At 32.4% G+C, this 24,332-nt stretch overlaps 1 long non-coding RNA gene across 1 annotated transcript; it reads left to right on the top strand.

Annotated features, from left to right (window-relative positions):
* The first annotated feature begins 21,050 nt into the window (after positions 1-21,050).
* On the top strand, positions 21,051-23,892 carry LOC145819530 (uncharacterized). Its single transcript, XR_014360288.1, has 2 exons — positions 21,051-22,176; positions 23,647-23,892. It is a non-coding gene; the product is annotated as an uncharacterized LOC145819530 (long non-coding RNA).
* The last annotated feature ends 440 nt before the right edge of the window (positions 23,893-24,332 follow it).

The raw sequence follows: 24,332 nt of genomic DNA, 5'->3' as shown, positions 1-24,332 counted from the left end.
TAAGATATCACTCACGGTGTTCTGCCGATGGATTTGCCCTTGCGCTTGACCCTAGCGGCTCCAATCCTCACAAATGTAGTTAAATCTTGTACCAATTCCCTTAGTCTTTCAATTTCTTAGCAAAGTCTTCAATTTTGGCCTCTTTCTCTCTCTAAACCGTGCACTCTCTCTCTCTTTAGTGTATTCTCAACCAAAATGAGTTCAAAGGAAGGAACGTGAGTGTATATAAGCCTATTTATAAGCTTGCCTAACCCAATTGATTAAGGCTAAGTAATGGTGCTCTAATTCAATCATATTGAATCTAATTATTTTGATCCAAATTAATTTTTAATTAAATTTCACTGTAGGTTCTAAAAATCATGCTAAGCATAAAAATACAGTCAATTTCACTTTCTAACGCCTCTACGGCCTTCAATTTAAATTCTATAGTAGAAAATCAAACAGATTTTCCTATGGTGAATAGATAGGAATTCAAACACACACATAATCATATAAGTAGCACTCAAAATCACATTAAGAACATAACCACAATCTTAATTAAGATTAATTAACATAACATGGGACAAGGTTTGCAAGATGAAAAAAGAAATATCTTGAAATTCAATATATTCATCGTGGATTAATACAGGTAACCGTAACAGTGTTATTCCGCCAAGGGATAAATACTCCTATTTTGTCAGTAATTTTTCATAAAAGATTTTCCGACCCAATGAAAGCAATCATTGGAGGAATTCAATCTAATTTGGCTAATAGAGTAGTTTGGTTTAATGTTAGACCAAATTTCTTTATTTCCATAAATGATCCTAATCTTGAAGACACAGTCAGAATAAGAATTAAAACACAAGGATTAGGAATGAAATCGAATTCCCATAATTTGGCTATTCATTGGGAAACAATTCACGAATTGACCAAATTTCCTGAAACAAAGACAAGATCAAACGATAATAAAATCGTTGAAGTCTTTGAACCAAGACCATTCGACACAGTAATCCAATCACGTCTAATGAATTGGAGTGATTTAGAAGTCCCTCGACAATGGTTAATCCATGACCTAGTGGAACAAGAAGAATCTTCTAAAACAAAAAGTCCTGCACAGATGCAAATACAAGCGCCAGGAAAAAAAATTATATATTCAAGATACAGTTCCAAAAATTAAAAGATCAACTTCGGTATTTATAAAAGATTTTCCTAACAAATCATTGTCAAAATTAAGCATTGGTGAATCAAGTAATAATTCTAATCAAGAATCTATTACTTCAACAAATGTTCAGATTCCAATTTTTCTAGGAGCAAGAAGACACTCTGAACATATTACGTCAACATATATGTATCATTTTCAAACAAAAACTGATGATATTATTTTTTCTCCTAGCCAAGGAAAAAGAGGATACACATATGTATTTGGAACATTTAATTTTGCAGGTTATAAACCTTATAGCCTCAGTGTTCTCATAGATACTGGAGTTACAATCAAATCATGTAAATGGAATGCCATACCAAAAGAAAAACGGACATTAATAAAATATCCAATTTTGGTTACTGGAATTGATGGCAACCATACTTCCTTCCAATTCAAGGCTAAAAATATAGCTATTTAGTTAAATGATAACAAATTCATTATAACAAAAAAATTATGTTTTCCTTATATGCATGGAGATTTCCTTCTTAGAAATAATTTTATATATAAATTCCTTCAAATGCAAATACAGGAAAAAGCCATTAAGCATAAACAATGTCTTAATTCATATTTCATTGTTAGAACAACATAAATATATTTGTGATAAAGAGTATGCACCAGTTCCGCATGGTGATTTAACTCCTATTATCAAAACTATTGATGAATTACATTGGATTTATAAAATTCTGAAAGAAAAATTTAGTGAAAATCCATTAAAACTATGGAAACGTAGTCCACATTATGGTAGTTTGAAATTAAAAGACCCTAATGTTATCATTAGAGTAAGACCAATGATCTATACTAGACAAGATATAGATGAATTTGATATTCAACTTCAAGAAATTAGAAGCCCTCACTCTAGTCTCGCTTTTATGGTAAGAAACCATGTTGAAATTAAAAAAGCAAAAGCCCAAATGGTAGCCAACTATAAACAGCTAAATGAAAATTTAGAATTTGATGAATATTTTATTCCAAAAAAAGATGTTTTGAATAACTTAATCAAAGGATCAAAAATCTTTAGCAAATTCGATTGTAAGAGTGGATTTTGGCAAATTCAATTGATTGAAGAATCAAAAAAATTGACAGCTTTCAGTACACTTAGAGGACTTTACCACCGGAATGTTATACTTTTCGGGTTAAATATACCACCACAGGTATTTCAACGGTGGATGGAAACAATTTTTAAAGTTCTTAAAGATTGTTGTGTAATTTATATTGATGATATACTTATCTTGTCTAAAACTCGAGAAGAGCATAAGAAACATTTAAAATTACTTTGTAAAAAATTTCAAAAACATGGAATTATGTTATCACCAAAAAAGATTGAATTAGAAAAAGAATCAATTGAATTTTTGGGAATAATTTCAGACCAGAAAGGTTTGAAATTACAGGAATGTATTCTATCTAAAGTACAAGATTTTCCTAATACTCTTGAAAATATAACACAATTACAGAGTTTATTATGTATTTTAAATTATGGATGAAATTTTATCAAAAATCTTTCAAAAATGGAAATTCCTCGGTCAACCAAATTAAGGAAAAATGTTATTTTCGAATGGATAGCAGAAGATGTTGCTTTAATTAAACAAATTAAAGAAAATGTTAAAACTTTACCAGATGTTTATCTTCCTAAAACATGTGATAAATTAATTTTAGAAATAGATGCCTCAGAAGCGTGTTGGGGATGTGTTCTTAAAGCAATACCAAGCAACTTATGGCATGATAAAGAGATACCTTTATCAGAAAATGGGATTAGACCAAGAAAAAAAAATCCAATATCCATAAAATTACAAAAAGAAAAACTAATTTGTGGATATAATTCTGGAGCATTTAAACTAAATGAACAGAAATATATTATTTTTGAAAAAGAATTACTTTCAATAAAATTGACAATAAAAAGTTTTTATATTTATTTAGCCCCATAAAATTTTATTGTACGCACTGATAATAAGGCGGTAAGAGATTTCTTGATCAATAAAAAACCTATTGAGCAAGGAAAAAGATTAGCTTGGTATAATAAAATTTCTGAATATACTTTTGAAGTAGAACATCAAAGGGGTACTAACAATTTTCTTGCAGATTTTCTTAATAGGAATTGTTTCAGAAAATTAAATTAGTAAACAAGTAATTTTAATTTTTTGCAGAAGACCTCTAGACCAAAAGTGGAAAATGGACAAGGGTAAACAACCCGCTCAAGGAAATTGAGTGACAATTGCTATTGGATACTTATGGTAGTTATCTTTTCTAGATATTATTGGCTCAGGTGTAGGATTGGAGGTACTTCCAGTGTTAGTATCATTTTTAACTTCATTTGTTTGAATAAAGTCAAAATTTTCTCCATCTCCCCATGTGCCGAACAATTCAGGATCAATTGGCTCTTCTGCCTTTCTTTTCCCCTTATTTATTTTTGGTGAAATATCTTGATCTAATGTTTCTTCAGATGTGAATGATTGGCTATCATCATCATTAGTCGACATATAAATATCACAATTAAAGTGTTGTAAAAGAGCTTCATGCTCTAGATAAGTTTCTCTTATCTAATCTAGTAGCCTATTTCTTTCATTAATACCTAAATCTGCATCTTTGTATAATTTTCTCCTATAATCTAATATTTCAACAATATTTTCATATTTAGTCCTATCAAAGGTGTTGGTTTGAAGTACCATAATATCTTCTGTACCATAAAATAGCCTAGGAATGGAGTTATCTCTTGGACTATTCATTCCATCATTGTTAATGAAGGACATAGTTTCTAATTTAGTCACCAAATTGTTTATTTGGGTTTTAGTCACCAAATTGTTTATTTGGGTTTTTGCTTCTTTGTTTAAGTTAATATTTATTATAAAACCTAAATTGTCTATTTTAGATTCTATAGAGTCCACTTTGGATTCTAGATAATTTTGATTTTTTTTTTTGTCTAATTTAAAAAACCAAGAGCACATAATATCAGTAATATTATTTAAACTAGAACACACACTATTTATATATGCAGACTCTTTAGTAATATGCAAACTATGGTCATATTTATTATTAACATTATTTTTTGCATTTCCAAAGCAAATTATATCTTCAGGGTTAATTGCCATTATAGATTATTGTTGGTACCTAAAACCCTCCTAGTGTATTTATATAGTGTCTAAAACCTCTTTTTTTTTTTTATCATAAAGACTTAAAAATGCCTAATTATGGCCAATAGTCAAAAGATCTTCATGAGTATACGGGCTTTGACAAACACTAAGCATATAGGTTTTACAACAACTATGAATGAAACAAATAATTATGAAGATAGAAAATACAAAGGATACACAATTAAAAACTAAACTGGACTAATAATATTTTTTTGAATTTTTTTTTTTAATATCATAAAGCACACTATACACACTTATATATATCAAAATTTATACATAGAAAGAAATACTTACATAGCTTGATCTTGTTTTCAAAAGCTCTTCACCAAGCTCTGATACCAATTACAACAACTAAAGGAAAAGAGCTTTCTACTATTTTTATAATGGAGTTATAGAGTTAGGAGAACTTAGAGACGAAGTAGGCAACAAAGGGATAAAGAGAATTTACATTGCTTTATTATGTTGGCATCAATGCCAATTTATAGATATAGATAAGATTTGGTTGATCTTATTTGTCATGTAGCGTCGGCGGAAAAGATTTTTCTAACCACTTTCTGCCTAATAATGCAGGTTGCTTCACGTGTCCTCGATAAGGTTGGAGTCGATTATGAGACAACTGCATGTGATAGTGGGGTCCACTATGCTTCCATCCTGTTGATGAGATTGTGATATTCTTCATTAGTCTCTGATGGGGGGGAATCAAGATCCTGACTGTATCGCTCATTCCGAAATTGTTATACATCATCTGCCGTCATGGCTAGTTCCAATGAAAGATCCAAATTATTTCTCTTTTTGAGATTTAATAATATGTCAAGAGCCTCATTAATTTGTGTAGGAGACCTTGATATGTTATGGGAAAATGAGTTACAAATAGTATTCTACCATCTGTGACCATGAATGGTGATTTTGCTGAGCCATGGATATTAGAAGCTACCTGTGAAACAGTTATTAGACTGTTTATCTAATAGGTCTTTTAATTTCAAACTACAATAACGTGGACTACGTTGCCATAGTTTTAATGCATTTTCACTAAAATTTTCTTCCAAAATTTTATAAATCCAATGTGATTCATCAATAGTTTTGACAATGCGAGTTAAATCACCACGCAGAACGGGCGCAAACTCTTTATCACAAATATATTTATGTTGTTCTAACAATGAAATATGAATTAAGACATTGTTTATGCTTAATGAAATTGTTTTTTCCTATATTTGCATTGAAAGGTATTTATATATAAGCAGATGCAAATCATATTTTGACTAAATTAGAATTATGTAATATTTGTCTTTTTGAAGACTATGTTCATACTTTTAAAAAATATTATTATCTTATTGATTCACCAGCAAATTAACCCTAGCTAGATCAATTTTTCCATAAACTCCCAAATCTATGGGATGAATTATGTATTCAAACATATCCTGACTTCCTCAAAAAAAATGGGGAAAGAAGAATATGATAATCTTGGTTTTGCATTAATTATGTTCTAAGATTGACATCAGATCAGTGTCTAGAAGCAAAAGCGAGAAAACAAATAAAAAATCAAATTTTCAACTCACAATATGGTCAAAAATGTTGTGTTAAAATTTTGAAAGAAAATTGAAAAATTGGTTGTAATACATTTTCCAAGCGAAAAGGATTTTCCAAAAAACGCAGAAAATATAAATGGAAACCTTGGAAAAAGAACAAAAAAAATTCAAAAAAGAAAAAGCTTATTTGAAAAAAGAAACCAACAAGTGTTTCAAAAAAGAAAACTACATTTGTAACGAAGAAGGTCATTATGCACCCGAATGTCCAAAAATGGGGGAAAAAGTGCAAAGAAAATTATCAAAGTTCTTGAAGAGCAAGATTTTGAAATAATATAAGGCGAAGAAATTTCTAATGAAGAAAAAATCTTGTACGAAATCTCTACTGATGAAGAAAGTTCAGATGAAGAACTAATCTTCATGATGACTAATATTGATAGTCAATAAATATTTCAAGAAGTAGGTAGCATATCTCTAGAAGAATTACAAGCCATTCGACTTGGAAATGTGATCGGAGAAGAAAAAACTTTTATTGAAGAAGAATTAGCAAAATTCGAAAAAAATGCAAGAAATTGCGGTGCTAGAAATTTAAAAACTTTCAAAATTCAACTTCTTTTCAGCAAGAGTGTTTAAAAAATACAGTGGTAACACTCAAGCAAAATAGTCAAAAGAAGGAAATATTGATTTTTCTTTTTTTATCTCCTAGACTATTCATTCCATCATTATTTATGAAGAATATAGTTTCTAAGTCACCAAATTGTTTATTTGGGTTTTTGCTTCTTTGTTTAAGTCAATATTTATAATAGAACCTAAATTGTCTATTTTAGATTCTATAGACTCCACTTTGGATTATAAATAATTTTGATTTATTTTTTGATTTTCGTCTAATTTGGAAAACGAAGAGCACATAATATCAATAATATTATTTAAACTAAAACACACACTATTTATATTTGCAGACTCTTTAATAATATGCAAGCTATGGTCATATTTATTATTGACATTATTTTTTGTATTTCCAAAGCAAATACATAGTCTTCAAAAAGACAAATATTACATAATTCTAATTTAGTCAAAATATAATTTGCATCTGCTTGCAAATTAGTATCTCCTGCAAAACCACATAAATTTTCTTTTATAATTTTTGCAAACTCAGGTAATATTGTATCAAGTGTGAGAAAATTTGCCAACAAAGCTGTTTTTTGACTTTTTGACTTTTTCCTACTGTCTTCACCATTACAACACATCTCCCTGGAGAGTTGCCGTAATATAATCAAGGAATTTTTCCTTTGACTAACTATTTTTATAATTGGTAGTAATGATGGACAAGGATTGTGCCCAATCATCAATTGCTTGTGGCTGGTCCTTAAATGAGACAAGAGACAAGTCTACATAAGTACCATTTTGAGCTATTGGATACTTATGGTTGTTATCTTTTCTAGATATTATTGGCTCAGGTGCAGGATTGGAGGTACTTTTAGTGTTATTATCATTTTTAACTTCATTTGTTTTAACAAAGTCAAAAAAATTTCCATCTCCCCATGTGCCAAACAATTTGGGATCAATTGGCTCTTTGCCTTTCTTTTCCCCTTATTTATTTCTGGTGAAATATCTTGATCTAATGTTTCTTCAGATGAGGAGGATTAGCTATCATCATCATTAGTTGACATATTAATATCATAATTAAAGTGTTGTAAAAGAGCTTCATGTTCTAGATAAGTTTCTCTTATCTGATCTAATAGCCTATTTCTTTCATCAATATCTAAATCTAGATCTTTGTATAATTTTCTCTAATAATCCAATATTTCAACAATATTTTCATATTCAGTCCAGCCTGTTCAGTTTTTGCAAACTAAGTTTGAATCTTACTTTCAGTAAGTGGCATGATTGGCTCTTTTTCTTTATACAAAATACATTCTTAATGGTTTTCTATAGACCTCTTTATGTGTGAGTTCTGAAAGGATAATCAAATTTTCATTTTCATTTTTCTCCTTTCTTCTAATGGTTTCTTAGTTATGTAGTAAGTAGGATATGTATGAATCTGAGTTTAGATATCCTTAACTATATGTGAATGCATATATATTTATACTCATCTCAACAAGCCTTGCGAATGTTTGTGTTTGCATATATGTATATAGCAAACATATGAATTATTTTTGTGGGATTTTTTTTAGATTGTACAAAATGGTAACTGGCTAACAAGCTGGAAGACATTTAAAAATTATGTGCTTTTATATTTTTAAATAGCAGTTATCTAACGTACTAGGTCATGTTTGTACTTTGGTTAACTTTGATCTATCAATTTTCCTGCTTGTTGAAGGGTCTAGATTTTGAAACATTTTCTATATTATTTTTAAACCAAACTAAGCCTTTGTCCCAATCAAGCGGGGTTGGCTACATGAATCTTTTTTTGCACTTGAAAGTTGACATCTCCATATATGGTATTTTCTATAATATTTCAAGGATGAATAATTTTTATACTTCTATTTTGCTATACAGGAAAGCCCCAGGTATTGAAGGTGTACTCTAACCTAGCCCAAGCATTTGTCAACCCACATACTGCGGAAGGTAGTGAGCAGCTTGGTCAGCGCATATGGGGGATTCTGCAAAAGAAAACTTTCAAAGCAAAGGACTATCCGAGAGGAGAATCTGTGCAATTATCTATGCTCGAACCTCTGTTAGAAAAGAACTTGAAGTTGGCATCAAAACCATTTAAGAAAAAGAAATATGTTGCCAATCCATCGAAGAAGAAGCAATCAGCCTCTTGGAATCAACACAAGACAATAACATCCCTAGCTCAAAATTCAACATTTTGGATTCTGAAGATCATTGATTCAAGAAAGTTTCCTGAATCTGAGTTACATTAGGTTTTTGATATATTCCGTGGTGCTTTGGCAGTGTTTTTTGAAAGTAAAAAGTCTCAAATGAAGGCAGTGTTTTTGAAAGACATGTTGTGATTTAAGGCCACCCACCTGAACTAACAGAAATCAAACACACAAAAATGGACACAAGATTTACATGGTTCAACCTCAATCTCTACGTCCACGGAGAGATTCAGAGATTTCCACTAAAACAAATAGAGATTACACAGAGGATGAGACACTCTCACTCAACTTACACACTCTCTACTGCCTTACACTCTCTGGTTTTTCTCTCACTCTCACAAAGAAATATACACTCTCTTGTATATCACTTATGTTCTTCATTTCTATTACTCTATTCAACTCATAGCTCTCCCTATTTGTACACGAACGGGAGAGCCAAAGATCAACATCTACTTGCCAACAACCAACTACCAAAATAAATGGCAAGCCATCCTAGGGTTAAAGAACTTCAGCAAATCTGTAGCCCAAATCTGTAGCAGCTACATTTTGACTTCCTTTGCTAACTTCACATAGTGTGGAATACTTAACACCAACCAATGTCAACAACGGTGGCTACCTCTATCCACTTGGGTGAACTCAACAAATCACCCCCTTCACCTATGTAGGGTGATTCACAACAGCACCCTCTGCCTGGAGTGCCCGGCACCCCTTCACTAGGGTGCCATGCAAAGCTTACTTTGCAACTCTTTGTCATTGCATCTCTCCCTTCAATGTATTTTTGGAGAGATCGCAATAGGTCTCTAATTTAGGAGCAAAAGAAATTTCTTCCCTAAGACGTGCTTTGTTGTCTTGGTCTCTTTGCAGCTTTCTTCAAGATTGGCTGTAATGGCTCCGTTTTGTGCACCTTTGAATTGCATCTATGCGTTCTTGTATACTTTGGTTGCCATGTCTGCTGAGCCCTATGCCTTTTCGGTGCGTATCTTGTACTTCTTTCCTGGTAAGTGACAGTGGCTTCTTCTATCATAACCTCTTCAACAAGTCTATACAGATTCTCCTCTAGTCGTCCATGCAACATCGCCGTATCTCCATGGATAACTTTGAGATTTCCTTTACTATATGAGAAGTTGTACCCCTTTAAGTCTATCATACTTAAGGAAATTAGATTCTTCTTCAGTCTCGGCACGCATCAGACTCTATCGAACATGAAAAAAATTTCGTCTTCCATCCGGAGTTGTATTGTTCCCATGCCAACAATTTTACTCACAGTGTTGTTAGCCACATGAACAATACCTCCATCATTTGCTTTGTAGATGGAAAAAAGTTTCCTGTCCATGCATATATGGTATGTATTTCCAGAAATTAAAATCCAATTAGGTTTCATCATACTCGACGAAACTGTGAATGCATACTCATCCTTAGCATTCACTATAGTAGCGACATTTGATGAGCTCGCATGTTCCTTGTTTGCCTTGTCCTCCTTCAGTTTTGCACAGTCTTTGATGAGGTGATCCCCCTGATTATAATAATAACACTTTCTTCTATAGTCTGGCCTTGATTGCGATCGTCCTCTTGATTTGTATCTACCTCGTCTATCATTGGACCTGGCTCTGCCTTGATCATTTTCTAATACAACCATGGCATTTCCTTCTGGGTGCTTGCTGCTTTGTTTTTTTTTTTCATCACTTCATGAGAAATAAGTGTAGCAACCACCTCATCCAGTCCAAGAGTATCTTTCCTGTACAGTAGAGTAGTCCTAAGATGCTCATATGATAAAGGTAAGGAGACCAATAAGGTGATAGCCTTATCTTCCTCCTCGATCTTTACCCCGATAGACTCCAACTCCATTGTGAGCCTGTTGAACTCGTCCAGATGTTCTGTAAGTTTCGCTCCTTTTGTCATTTGAAGTGCATGCAATTGCTTCTTCAAAGACAATCGATTTGTCAAGGACTTTGACTTGTACTTCAATTCCAACTTTGCCCATAGCTCTGTCAGATCTTCTTCATTGATGACTTCTCAAAGTGTGTTGTTCTCGAGATATAACTGGATCGTGGTGTTTGTCAGTTCTCTCAGCTCCTTCCACTTGTCATCTCCCATGTCTATCGGTTTGTCGGACTTCTTGTTGAGAGCTTTCTTCCAAGCCCTCCCGTGTTAAAATGTTTTTCACCCTTTACTGCCACAGGGTAAAGTCATTATTACCATTGAAAGGCTCTATCATGAAACTTGCACCTTTTCCTACCATTTTGATCTCCTAAAAAAGAACCATTCAGAATTTGACTATTATGACCTCACGGTTGTGACCGGAACAACGTGCTTGGCTAGGAACACACTTCCTTCCTCTTTAGGGGCCAAATTGAAAATAGCTCCAAAAACCAGGGGCTAAATTATAAATTTCCCAAACAACAGGGGCCAAATCGTAATTTCACAAACTGCAGAGGCCAAAATTAAAATTTCAAGAAATTCAATAACCAAATTATAATTTTTGAAAACTTTAGGGACTAGATTATAATTTACCAAACTTCCAGGGGTTAATATGTAATTTTTGAAACACTCTGCTGATGTGGCACTGAGTTGGCGCTGACGTTAGCTTACCCAAAAATAAAATTCTAGAGTGCAAGCTGAGGGGTTTTGAACACTTGACCTCAAGCTAGCTTACAAACACACAAACCACTCTACCAGGGTCATACCTTGTGATGTATGGTTCCCAAAATATTTATTTGAACCTTTTCAACTTGATTTTCTTCACCTTTTTCCCATTCGCCAAACTGAACTTTTCAGCGATAGTCCGGCGAGCTCCGACGAAACTTTAGACTACGCGTAGAGGTGCGTGAGACATCCTTTTGGGCTAATTTTTTTGGGTTTAGATTCCTCCCGTCCAAACCTTCCACTTGGTATGCTCAAAACTCGATTTTGAGCAACTCGATTTCTGGGCAATTCTGAAAAACACACCCTGTTTTTTCAAAAAATGACCAACGAGGCTCTGATACCAATTATTCTGATTTAAGGCCACCCACCTGAACTAACAAAAATCGAACACACAAAAATGGACACAAGATTTACGTGGTTCGGCCTCAATGCCTACATCCACGGAGAGAACCGGAGATTTCCACTAAAACAAATAGAGATTACACAGAGGTGGAGACACTCTCACTTAACTTACACACTCTCTACTGCTTTACACTCTCTGGTTTTTCTCTCACTCTCACAGAGAAATATACACTGTCTTGTATATCACTTGTGTTCTTCCTTTCTATTGCTCTATTCAGCTCACAGCTCTCCCTATTTATACACGAACAGGAGAGCCAAAGTTCAATATCTACTTGCCAACAACCAACTACCAAAACAAATGGCAAGCCACCCTAGGTTTGAAGAACTTTAGCAAATCTGTAGCCCAAATCTGTAGCAGCTACGTTTTGACTTCCATGGCTAATTTCACATAGTGTGGAATGCTCAACACCAACCAATGTCAAAAACGACGGCTACCTTTATCCACATGGGTGAACTCAACAAGACATATTTAGAAGAAGACTGTGGATTGGTCATCATCTCTTTGAATTCCTTTTGGAGAAATGTTGTTATTCAAAATCAGAGTTTTGGAGAGTTGAAGCGCTTGACTTGGTGATTGAAATACTCAAATCACTCATCTCTGTTAATACTGATAAAAGTGGACGAGCTGCATCAAAGAAAACTTTGAACAGTCATCTTCCCAAACTCTGTTATTTGATAAAAGAGTTGGTCACAAATATGCCAGAAAAACAGGCTAGACAGGTTGAAGTGCGTAAGTTCTGTAGCAAAGTCTTCCAGATTATAACAAGTCTTAACCTGTCCAAATCATTTCTTAAATCTTTGGAATCATATGTATATGCTGCTTGTGAATCGCAACTTGGTGAGGTGTTTCTTGTAAGAATATCCATAAAGTGGCCCATATGCCACATGTTTGTTTTATTTATTTATATTATATATATATTTATTATATTTTTATATATATATATATATTTATTTATTATATATATTTAATCAGTTTAATGAGTATGGGTAACTAACATATGTCCACTATCCCATATGATGGTTTCATGGGAAGCTACAACTTCCCTGATGGTGGGAAGTTATAAGGAGTTACATTTGGATATGGGTCCAAACCTATCTATATATATGTCTATGATAGCCATCAAACACAGACGTTGTTTTGTGAATAAAATAGGCTTGAAACTCTGTTCCTTCCACTTTTCTCATATGCTTTTGTAAAAGTGTTCTATGAGTGGGTTTTGTTTATACATTTAAGATTTGATCATTCAAGGGTAAAGATTCAAAGGCTTGAACATCATGGCAGGAGGTATTCTTTCTTCTAAATTAAAATTATTTTAATTCTCACAATTTATATTAGAGCCTCCTTATGTTATCTTGTTTAGCATTATTAATTTTACGGAGGCCAAATCCTGTTTGATCCTATTCATATTTCTGTCCCATCATTATCTTTGTCATACCAACGTGTTCACTATTTGATAAAATTCTGGCTTTATCTTGATGATTGTAACATATGACTCTGTTTGTGAATTGTGATATGAGGCCTCAAAGAAACAAAAAATTATTTATTTCGTATCGCAAGGCTCTGCTGCGTGTATAAATAATAATAAAATTGTTACTTTATCATTGTTTGATCTCCATGAAGCAGAACATGCCCATTGTTTTGAATAATTTAATTCATTTTACCCATCTGGGTTTGATTTATGATTAACTGCTTGTATAAAATATATATATATATATATATTACTGGACTGTTTTACTAATTCAATGAATATATATATATACAGATTACATGTGAAATCAAGTAATAAACTCATTTATGATTGCTTCCTTTATTTGGACTTTTTGTGACTATGATTTCTATTATAAAAATAAAAATAAGTATTGCATATGTGGTTTTTGAGCGAAACATCATCTTGTCTTGTCCAATATTGATTTAAATTTAATCTTGAATTTTATAGTGAGACTAATATGTTATTCAAATTATTCTATTGTAGTTGCATGTAGAGGTAGTGATTGAATTCACTTGAATTTCATACAATAAATTATTTTGAATAATGTCCCTCCAAGCCTTATAAATTTTCAAGTTCATTGGCATGCTATCTAGAATAGTGTAATATTATATTACATGCATTAAAGTAATTATTTATGCCATGAAATTTTTTGTGAAATAAGAGCATGTATACACTATGTATTGGACTTATGGAATTTATTTTGGTCTAACTTTTAAGCAAAATCTAGTATAAGGTTGAATTACATAGGTTTTGGTCTTGGGATTTTCATGTGATATTATTCTGATTGCATGTATTATATATTATGTGCATTAAAAGATTATGTACTTGTTGTGACCATATGGATTTGCTCACATTAATAAATTATGCCATAATTAAAAAGATTTTATTATGTTTTAAGATTAGCCACAGCATCTTAAAAACATAAAGATGAAGTGATCCTCAGTATTATGATGACATAAAGTTAAAAATTAATTTGGCATTTTTCATATTGCAATCATGTTTTATGAATAATTTCTCAATCCCACAGGAAAGTAGTTATTTATAAAATTTAATTGGAATAAGATAATGGATTGGATATGGAAGGGATTGGACACTCTAAATCCACATGTATGACTTTTCTTTACCTTGAATATTTTGAAATTCATTAGTCTTATTATAAAGTAATAGCAAATCTAATAAAGTTTAATGACCTCTATCCACGGGAAGGTTTAGATTTGTTACTGAATTTGACATTGGTTGATTCAGACTATAGTTATTGTTTCAAAGCATTAATCAGTGTGTTTGGTTTGAATTTTTTGGATTAAGTTTTTTGAAAATTGAGTTTTTTGGTTTTCGTATTTTTTTGTTTTTAGTGAATATTTTTAAAATTTTAAACATTTTTTTTACTTTTTTAGATTTACCTTACTTAGATGTATCTAAAAAGTAAAAAATTTGTGAAAAAATATTTTAAAAAATTAATAAATACATAAAAATATAAAAATTGTACTGAATTCTCGTTTTTTTTTTTTTTTTTGTATTTTTGGTATTTAGTGAATTTTAAAAGGTAATTTTATTTTTAATCCATCTCCTTCATTCTGTATGTGCTGCTTCCGCCTTTTTGGTATCAGAGCCAAGTTATGTTGTATTCTGTTTCTAACTGTTTAGTTTCTTCCAATTAATCTATTCTGTTGTTTATTTGATTAATCAAGTTCTCAGTTCATCTTGATCACCCACAAGATCGGTCTGTGTTTATCCACCTGGTTTCAGTCACCCACTTTCGTTCCCTGTCCTGAGTAAGTCCTTAGATTTGGGCAGTGTCGGACTTAGGGGTCTCCCGAATAGGGTCTGTACTAAAACCAACTGGTATGTGGTAACATGACAAGAATAGGGTATGTATTAAGATATCTGTAAAAATGATTAATTAAACAAAACAATGAATCGATTATTTAGAAGTAACTCATCAGTCAGTTCTAGGTCAACAGCTTTGCCTTCTATACCTAATCAAGGATTAGTAATTAATGAAGAAGATGTTGAAATACAAAATGATAAATTTAATTCTGGATGGAATATTCCCAAATTATCAATTTCGAAAATTTATAAAACTACGTTTTTACAAAATGTTTTTAAAGTTACCCTTCATGTTAAAACCATTGAACAAGTTTATGCTTTAGAAAAACCCAGGGAAACCTGCCAATTATTTGATAAAAAATTAATTAAGAGACATTTAGATAATGGTTATAATTTTATGCATATTGGTTTAATTCAAGTTGGTGTCAACCCATTAACTCTTGTTGGTAAAAATACTTCTGTTTTATTATGTTTACGCGATGCTCGTTTTCTTAATTACAATGATAGTTTAATGGGTATGATGGAAACTGGTCTTCATAAAGGTCCAGTACATTTTAATTGCTTTCCTGATTTTACACTTAGTCTACGAGATCCACATATTCTTAAAGCTTTAACACTAAACATTCAATGTCATGGTTCTTATACTGAAATGTTAGAAAAAGTTCATAATATTGCTTTGATTTATCGTGTTCATTATAAATGTATGCAAACCAATTTAAATGTCCATGCTTTACGCAAAAGTCCAAAAGATAAAACCTTATTAATCCAAAGTAGTAGTAGTGGTGAATCCAATATTAATATTCCCCAAATGATTGAATGGAAAAATGTAGATTTACCTGAACAATGGGTTACTGTCAATGAAAATTACAAACATAAAGATCAACAATCTTCAATCCAAGATATTCAAGATATTCAACAATACAATGATGGTTCTGTTAGAATTAAATTCAATCGAAGTCAATCTTCTAGACATAGTACATCTAGTGTCCCTACTGAAATTACAACTGAAGATGAAATATTTAATACTCTCTTATTTCGGAAAAATAGTCAAATACATCTTGGTCAGCCTAACCAAATTGCTCAACACAAATTAAAAGGAATTGATAATTCTACCACTTCCCAAATTAGTAAACCTGTTTATACTACTCCCACACATTTACCAGAAGAAGATATAGCTTCAAACATTTCCCCAACTCAAACTGATTTCGAAGAATTTACACCTCCAGTAAATCCTCAATTAATGACAATCAAAAAGGATTTTACTCCTGATTTAGATAAATTACTTATTGACTTTAGATCCAAAGAAAACAGAACTAAAAGACATGCTTATCGTGCTAAATATAATTCTACCCAACAATCCAAAATCACTAGAGAATGGTATGATTTTATGGTTCAGTATGGTTTTGAATTATCTTTCTTTGATTATATGGATCAATATTACAAAAAGATTAATACAATCACAAAACATAAATGGAAAACTTCTCCTAATACCTCTGTTAGCTCTAATCATCCTCCTTTAGAAAATATAATTATTGATCACCAAGGTTCTGAAGTTCCAGCCTCTCCTTTTAAATTACCTGGTAATGATTCTGAAATTAAAAAAGTTATTGAACAAAATAATTATACTAATCAATGCTTAAAAACTATTGGTAAACAGTTGGATAAATTAGAAACTACTTTAGACGAACAATCTACAAAATCTACTAAGCCATTAGATCAACCTCTACTTAATCTCCCTAGTCATCGTTCTAAAAGAACCAGTCTAGTCACAAATGATCAATCTACTGTCAAAGCCATTGAACACTTATTTACTAAATTAACTCCCCATGATACTTCTACATCCAAAGATAAAGGAATTACTGTTCTAAACCAACCACCTATTACCAACATTGTCTCCGACCAATCTGAACCTGATACTACTGATAATGAAATAAATCAATTAGCTCAACAATTTCAATCTTCTCATCTTAATAAAATTCACTATCCCAAAGTCAATCCACAAACTACCAAAAACTGGTATACTCGACCTACTCCACCTGATCTTCAATTTGAAGAAACTAATTTCAACAATCAATTTTCTGTTTCAGCTAAAAAATTATACGAATGGAATATTGATGGTCTCAGCGAAGATCAAATCCTTCACAAATTAAATCATTTGTCTATGGTAGCAAATAGTTATCTCAGTAATTATTCCCAATATACTCAACCTGAAATTGTTTCCTTACTTACTTCCGGTTTTACTGGTATGCTCAAATCTTGGTGGGAAAAATACCTCACTGAAGAACAACGTGACTTAATCATTTATGCGAATCAAACTGATGAACATGGTCTACCTATCTTTGATGAATCAATAGGATCACTACAACAAAAGTAACCTATGGTGACGAAAACTAGTGAAGAAAATAAAATTCGTCACTAAATGAAAATAATTCGTGAGGAATTTTTAAATTTTGTCACATATGATAAAAAAATAAAAATGATAGGTGACAAAATATATTTTCGTCAATAAATATTTCATTTTAAGTGAGGAAAACTTAAGTTTCGTCACCAAAAATTTTCCCGCTATTTTTTTTCGGTGGCGCCAAAATTTTGGGACTTTTGGTGACAAAAAAATTTGTCACTAATTATAAAATTATTTGTGATGAATATATTTTCGTCACCAAAATGTTTTAATATTTCTGATATCTTTTGGTGAGGAAATAATATTGTCACCAATTTTGGTGGAAAATTTTTGATATATTGAGCGGCAATAAAAAAAAAAAAAGGTATTAATTTTTTTTATCATTTTTTTTTGTTTATCATCTCTCTCTCTCTCTCTCAAAATAGGGTATTAATTTGTCTTACCTCTTGCTCCTCTACCACGCCGATCGCCATTGTCGCCTCTATTAGTCTTGTCGATCGTCACCGCCAGTAGCAGCCTTGCCGGTAACCGCCACATCTTCTTCGCTTGATGATTTGGTACATGATTTCTCTTTGCTCTTTCTTTGGTGTCTCTTTCTCTTATTCTCTGTTTTGGTATGGTGACAAAAATTAGTGAAGAAAATAAATTTCGTCACTAAATAAGAATAATCCATGAGGAATTATAAATTTTATCACGTATAATAAAAAAAATAAAATAATAGGTGACGAAATTTATTTCCGTCAACAAATATTTACTTTTAGGTGAGAAAAAAAATAAGTTTCGTCACCTAAATTTTTTCCACTAACTTTTTTTTTATGACGTCAAAATTGTCAAAATTTTGAAAGTTTTGGTGAGAATTTTGTATAAGTTTATTATGCCTGATTAGTTATAAACTCAAATTTTGTATAAACTCAAATTTTGGGGCTTTTCACCAATAATCTCCAACTCCTTGGTATCGAGAACTCCAAACACCAGATCGACGACGGTCTCCCTGCCTTTTACTCCTCTTCCATGGCCGCCACCATCTTCACCCTCACATCCACCGCACACCACCACCACCACCGTCTTCACCATCTTCGTGCCATTCTCGGACGACGATGATATGAGATATGAAGGCTTCAAATCTGTTGGATTTATGGTAGATCTGAGATGTGAGGGCTCTTCCTCCGCTGCTACAACCACCGAGATGAACGATGGGGGCCAAATCTGTGTTCGATTTTTGTTGGTTCATAATCTATGTTCAAAGTTATATATATATATATATATATTTAAAGCTTCAGTGATTTCTATATGTGTGTGTTTGTAATTAGGTATCTGATTGTTCGATTTCCAAACCCTAATGGCGGAAATTGAAATTCGAAGTCTGTATATGTGTGTAATTGGGTATCTGATTGTCAAACGTGTGGTACATCCAAGTATGCATAGGGTTTATTTTCCTTTGTATCACTCTGCAAGCTTTGTCCATTGCATTAATTTTGCATTAGATTTTGGTCTACATGCCTTGAATATGTTTCAGTATCTTTTGTAAATCTTACTCATAATCTTACTCTTTTTATAGCTCTGCATCTTTTGGAAAATATTCTCAATACTCCTTTTTTCAAGCATTTTTTTTGTGCCATAGATCTGTTTTTATTGTGATGACATGGTATCTTCCTTGGCTTGCAGTCAGTATATGAGTGCATTGAATATTCACTAGCTAGCAGTAAGTATTTAGGGTTTTAAGCTTGTTGAGTTGAGTTGAGATGAGAGTTTGCTTGAATGAATGCACTGTTAAGGGAGCTTTGTTCGTACTTTTTCAGTATTATTTTGGCTTTATAGCTTAAATATGATTTCTGCTTGAAACCTCAGTGTAGGGCTGTACTTTAACTGTCAAACTGCAATCCCATTTCACCTTACTGTTCCCAGAACCTTGAGGTTGTACACGTGTAATTGAAGAATTTCATTGGTTAGCCAGGGACATGGCCCTTTCATTGCTGTTTTCCTACTCTTATATACTCGTAGAATCTTGCTTGCCTTTAACTTTCTTATTGCCAAATATTTTGTTTTGAAAGTAGCAACCCAATTGATCATATTAACATGTATTGTTTTGAAATTTTATTGCTGAATAGCCATTGTGCATACATAATTCTTATGGATTCAATACATGACGTGAATTTTCAGATTTTAGAGCATCAAATTTTAGTAAGTTGGTTTGTTTGACATGCTATTGTAGCTGATTTTTTTGTTTTTGTTTTCTAGATTGAACTAGGTAGTCAGACTGAGCAAGCTCCTCCATCAACTGTATTTTTGTTGGCTCCTAGGGATATGCATGGTTTCAGATTCTTGACCATCTCAGTTGCACCTAGTCCGGTATTGTTTCTTTAATTTCATCTGTTGTCTCACATGTGTTCTCCATTTCATAGTATCACAAGTATATATGCATCAGAAGGTTTTGTGAAACCCTTTGGCTGCTTGTGTTTGTTTATATCAGAAAAATTCTGGCATAAATTCACTGTAGTTAATTTTCCAAAGCAATCTCAGAAATCAGAGCAATGCATATTATTTGAAAAACATTGTTTGTAGCATGACTTTCTCTTTAATATTGCCAATGCAATTGCCATTGGAAAAACATGAGATCTTTAGAGCCACTTTACTAAAGACTGGATATGCACTGATGTTTTTATTTCTAATTTTTCTTTTCCCCCATTTGTTTTATGTTTGAATATCTTGTTTATTGTGCCCTTCCTTCTATTTGAATGTCTTTTTGGAGTGTTGCGTAAAAATCAAAGCATTGATGCTGTTTGCATTAGCCTCGCCTGGAGTCCAGCCTCAATAAAGCCTTTTAAATACACAAGTTTTGCTTTGAGTGGCTGTGTTGTTGTTGTTTCTTTTTCTCTTTCTTTTCTTTTTTTCCCTGTTGCTAAATGAATTTCTATTTTCTAGTATGATAATATTCTCATTATGCAGACCCTTTTATCTCCTTAAAGCATCCATCAAGTTCATAGATGATCCAACAAATGGTTGCCACCACCATGACAATGTATTGGAACCGCCATCAATTATCTCTCTATTTCCATCACATCTGCAGAGTTAAACCTGCCACCATGTCCATCTCTTTAGTCAAAATAAATAATATCCTATTTCTTTATGTTTTCTTCGAGTTTCATTTTTCTTCATTCCCTCCCACATGACTTTCTAGAACCTGTTATGTCCATCCATTTCAATTGATCCCTTGTTACTGATAGAAGGAGAAATAAGTGGTAGGGATTATATTATATGATTTGAACCTTTGACATTTTGTATCCATGACAAACTTGCTTCCAGGATGTGCCACACCTATTCAATTAGTCAAGAAGTAATTATTGAATGCAAATGGACCCTTTGTTGAATAAAGGAATTAGATGTTATTAAGAAAATATCATAAAAGAATCATGGAATTTGATAGAAATGGAGAAAGGAATTGATAAAATCTTCCTACAAAAAGGTACTTATATATTATGGGACCTAGCATATTATTTCATAACATGGAATTGAGGACAATGGAAGAAAGCTGCCATGACCTCTTATTATCATCAGTGTTTTTTATCTTTCCATGTTTGTTGACAATTCACATTTCCTCGTGATGGACCCCTTGCCACAGTTACTCAAACCTTGCAGCAACTCTCTGAACACATCAGCATTTTGATGTGTAGTAGATTCAAAACTGACAATTGTGCCCACTGCAATTATTGTCATTATCATATTTCATCTTCATCTTCATCTTCCATAGCTTTTTTGTGGCTGCCACAATGAAAACTGTCTCTATGCCAGTTGGTTTTTATTTTCCTCTATTAACAGTATTATGGTGATCAATATTTGAATAGAAAAAAAACAGATGGTAATTGATTGTTTTTGTTTGGTGGTGAGACAATTGGAGGATAAGTGATGAGAAGGACATCCTGTACATTCATGAATACATATTTTCTGACTAAAATAGCCTATGTAGGAGCCGCTTGGCATTCTTTATCTACTAACCTGTAAGGGTTGGGGGAAGGTGGTTTGATATGTCAATAAACCATTGGGGAAGCTAAATGTAATGTAAGAAACCTAAGGAGAGTTTTTCTAATCGTAACCTCAAGAGAGGTCACTGTAATTTTCCTTTTCTAGAAATATAATCAAGGTGTAATAGTTTGTGATGTGAATTTTGTGATCACTTCCTTCTCTAAAAAAACAGCTGGTGCTTGATTAGTTGTAAGAATGCCAACTCCCCAAAATTGTAGTTAAATAACTTGTATGTTTAATGCTGGAAGCAATGCATACCTTGGAATACCTTCTGAATGTGGCCCAAACAGGTTTCTGGGTGCCCTTTTTTTTTTCACTTTGTTTCTTTTTGAACAAAGGAAATTGGTGTAAAGTGTAAACAAATAATACAGTGTGCATGGTTTCCTGTTGGATATGCATAAAAATTGTTTTTTTTTTGCTCATATTGTAGCTGGATTTTGCGTTGATATAGATGTGGGATTTGTAAGACTTCCAGTATGTTTCTTATTATCTTTCTCTTCCATTAGGGTGTTCTTGTTTTTCTTGCTGCAAAATCTGGATTTATAAGGGATACAGAGGAGGCTGCTGAATTCCAGAATTTTATAATTTGTGTTGAGATGCTTATTGCAGCTGTGGGCCACCTTTATACATTTCCATACAAAGAGTATGCTGGTGCCAATATTGGTGTCTCTCGTGGGTTCACAGCGAGCCTTGCGCATGCTTTGAAGTTAAATGACTTTTACCATGACACAGTCCACCAGGTGAGTTATTCTACTTATCTTCTGCTCATGGGCTCCTTAGAGACTGTATCTCATTTTTTAGCTCTGTTTGGTGCATCTTATGGAGTTGCTTGTAGATTTTTTTATTTAGGAAATGTGTGCCAAAGTATTTGGTGCGCTTTTGTTTACAACTTACAAGGCAAAAATAACTTAAATAAGTTGAAAAAGACTTATTATTAGGAAGTAGGGGAATGGGTGTTTTCAACTTTTGCTTTCTAATTATCAGCTATTAGCTTGTAAGAAGCTTCACCTCTAAGTTGCACCACCTGCCTGATGATCAGTTTTTATTTCATGTCTTTTCTGGAAAAAGGAAATTTAAATAATTTTAATAGTAGTTGGGCCTTGTATCACGGGAAACAGTGTTTCCATATAACAAAGAAATAATGCACAACAAAGAAAAAGTGTTTCCATATAACAAAGAAATAATTCTAATATGTTCCTTTAGAACTTGTGTTTAGAACTTTCTGTTTTTAGGTTGTTAGAGGGAGATGAGTTTTAAATTTTCCTTCCCTACGAGGGAGAGAAAGATGAGAGGGATGAAATGTGCTTGTCCACTAGGTGTTAGGGTTGGGTTTGGCCATGCATGGTGGTGTCCTGGTGGACTGTGTCTTGCAAAGTCACCCAACCTAGGTGTTTGGGGAAGTGGATACTGGGTTTTGTTTTAGAGGTGGTTGATAGCCATGGTGGCCCATGAGGCTATTGGTTGGTGGTGGCATGTGAAATATAGGAGGAAATGAGAAGGGGAATGGCGAGTGGGTCTGCTGTTGTAGAAAGGAGGAGGAGGGAGAGGGAATGAAGAAGAAAATAATAGAAAAAGGCAAATTGAAAAAGGGGCAAAAGTATCATTATATATATTTCTTAACACACGCTCAATTTAGTGTGTTAACGCATGGTTTACTTAACCAGAATTTGCAACGTTTGCACTTTACTCCAAATTTCAAGAGGGTTATGTGTATATTTTTAAACATGAAGGAGGTAAAGTGTTTTTGGACAAAACCATATAAAATATAATTAACCCAAAATGTTTGGAGATCTAATTGTGTTTTTATTTCAATATCTATTCGTGTGTATTTGTTTTTGTTTTTATGTTTGCTTGCATGTGTGTTTTAACCTTTTACCTCGTTGAAGTTCAAAATAAAATAGGAACATATTTAGATTCAAATGAAAATGGTAACTCCTATAAAAACTATTGATTGACTAGGTTGTGAACACGTCATGTGATTCTCTTTGGTTCTTGTTGGCATTAGTGCTAGTGATACATGGTGTTCTTCCAATCTTTTGTCATCTTCTGTTATCTGTGTTGCTTATCATTAAGGATTACTTCAACTCTTTGAAGTTTTGGATTGTTATATGCATTTCTATTAAATTGGTTTATAAAATAAAATTATTTAAATATGATTTTAGATGTAATTAATAATATATTAATGTCTTCCTTATTTATTTTCTTTGCAGATTGGTTTTTGATGACGTTTGGAAGCATATTTGCAAATCAAGATCAAGTGTTGAATTATTTATTTATTTCCTGAACTGATACTTAGTTGTAGTTGCAAATCAAGATTGAGTGTTGATTTTTTTTTGTGGACTCCACATTAGTTCATTTTGGGATTTGCTTTGATGATTTTTTTGTTATACATAATGGATTATTATTAAAGTTGTTTGATGGATACATTTTGATTTATAATATAATGGTTTAGTGAATTTTTGTGTGGAGTGGTGTATAATAGCTAGTGGATTTCTTAGTACAATTAAAAGGCTATTGGGATCTGAGAAGGGATATTTGTGAAATAATAACTTAAATTGAATATAAAATATGGAACAACTTTAGTGACAAATTTTTTCGTCATTTGTACTTCTTATTATGACAAAGTGATTATTCGTCACTAATAAACTTTTTTTTGTGACAAAATTTACTGTAGTTTATATATGAAAGTTTTTATTTATTTTGTTGTTTGGTGACTAAAAATTTTGTCACGTGTATATATATTTATGACGAAATATATTTCGTCACCCATATATGACTTTTGAAGACAATTTCGTCACCTTTACATCTTATTGTGACAATTATTTCCTCATCAATGATCAACATGAGTGACAAATTTATTCGTCAACTAAAGTTATAAATATGGTACTGAACAACT

The sequence above is a fragment of the Camellia sinensis genome, chromosome 2 (assembly GCF_055761805.1).
Source record: "Camellia sinensis isolate YWXY chromosome 2, ASM5576180v1, whole genome shotgun sequence".
Classification (NCBI taxonomy): Eukaryota; Viridiplantae; Streptophyta; class Magnoliopsida; order Ericales; family Theaceae; genus Camellia; species Camellia sinensis.
This window is presented reverse-complemented; position numbering and strand designations above follow the sequence as displayed.